The sequence below is a fragment of the Asparagus officinalis genome, chromosome 7 (assembly GCF_001876935.1).
Source record: "Asparagus officinalis chromosome 7, Aspof.V1, whole genome shotgun sequence".
Taxonomy (NCBI): Eukaryota; Viridiplantae; Streptophyta; class Magnoliopsida; order Asparagales; family Asparagaceae; genus Asparagus; species Asparagus officinalis.
Genome location: NC_033800.1, coordinates 49638704 through 49640802, shown reverse-complemented (window position 1 = coordinate 49640802; position 2099 = coordinate 49638704).

The following is a 2099-nucleotide window of genomic DNA, read 5'->3' as shown; positions in this document are numbered from 1 at the left end:
GGGCTTGTGTTCGTTCCGTGGTTTCGGATTCCGTCATTCGGGTCGATTATTCGTGATTTGATTAGACTTCGGACTCGGTTGTGTGGTTGACTTGTTCGGATTCGATTTGTTGATCCGCAGTTACCTGATTAGGCAGTAAGTCCACTTCTGAGTTCAAGTCCGAAGCTTGATTTCGATTCGATCACGATTCGTCCGAGTCTGTATTTGGTTGAATGATCATTGATGAATCAACCCAGTTGGCTTGATTCCGCACGTGAGTGGATCCATTCCGATGTTTACGTGCGGTTCATCGGCTTCGTAGAGCCGTTGTTACTCCCCGCTTCGTCGCGCTGTCGTTTTGGCTTCGGTGATTCGTGCGAATTAACGATGCTTGTATTGGATACGCTCGCCCTGAATGGTCTCGTTCTGTCGAATCGGCATCGTCGAGCTGTGTAACGGGACCTATAGGCAATTTTATACGCCTACACTTGGTTATTTGAAAATTATAGTTTAAACTTTTGAATATGAAAACAATTTTTTTTTAATTCTTTTGTTTTCATGGTTATTAGTTTTGTTTTGATGAGAGGTTTATATTTATATAACCCCCCGGATTTGTTGGGTGTTTATTCCCAAATCATGTTTACCGGATGCTAGAATGTTTATATGGGTTGTTACTAGCTCAAGAGCTAGATATGGTTGCCTCTCTTGATTTTTGAAAATCAATGATGGTTTGGTTTTATATTCTTAAAATGATTTTTCAAATCCATAGTTCATGATTCTTATATGTCACTCTTGAACTATGAAAATTTTGTTTTGAATTGTTGCTTTGAATTCATTATATTTCACTTATATGATGATATTTTCATGTTTGTGCTTATGGATCATCTATTCGTGCCTTATAATGTATTCCTTATGTGGTTTGATCAAGTTATACAAAGAAAATTCACTTTATTGATCAAACATCGATTTTGGATATAAACTTTGATTTATGAATTCTCTTGATTGATTTGTTTTCATTTGAAAACTTTTTGCATGTTTCTGATGTTCCTCTTCTTTTGTTTTCATAAATCTATTCTTTTATATGGTTTTTATGTTTAAGAAATGAGACACTATGTTCTCTTTGATATATTTATATATGTTCTCATTGTCTTTATATATGTGAGTCGTGTTTAGCATATTTTCCATCTATACTTGCTCACATATGTTTGCCATGATCTTTATTGCATATATTCTATATGGCATTTTGATAGGGGGAGCAATCCCTATATCTTTTTATGTGTTATACTCACCCGTGCTTATTGATAGAGGGAGCTTTCGCTCTCTTAATTCTTTTGTCCCCTTTTTGATGTTGTCAAAGGGGAGTATATCTATCTTGTTTGTTTATATGCATGTGAATTATATTTTATATATCCATTTCCTTTCATGCATTGAGTATATCTATCTTGTTTGTTTATATGCATGTGAATTATATTTTATATATCCATTTCCTTTCATGCATATATCCTTTTTTGTAAATTGACATTTCCTTTCATGCATATATCCTTTTTTGTAAATTGTTTGTCATCATCAAAAAGGGGGAGATTGTTGGTCTTCTTGTGTTGATGATGTTTAACAAATAATTTACCACTAATGTTGTTTGTCTAGTATTTGTGTTTTCCTATGTATTGTAGACAAACAACGTTGTTGGAGGATGGATGGAATAGAGTTTCAACGATCATATCCAAAAGGAGGTTGGCGGAATGTCGGTGAAGCTTATGCAATTCAAAGTTAAAGATCAAGTTCAAGTTTCATCCGCGAGATTACCAAGTTGAGCTACAATGAAGATCAAGATCAAGCTTGGGTAATCTAGTTTAGGTTTTATATTATGTGTGTTAAGTACGTTAAGCTCAATATCTATACACACACATTTTATTGGTTTCTTCGTATATATATATATATATATATAGTCATATATATATACATAAGTTTTGGTTTCTATGCATATATACTAGTTATGCATATTACATTACAGTGTGTTTGAGTTTTTATGATTATATATTATAAAATTAAATAATTTTCCATATTTTCTATTTGTGTTTTTGAAAACATTGCATAGAATATGCAAATTTTGTGAAAATTGT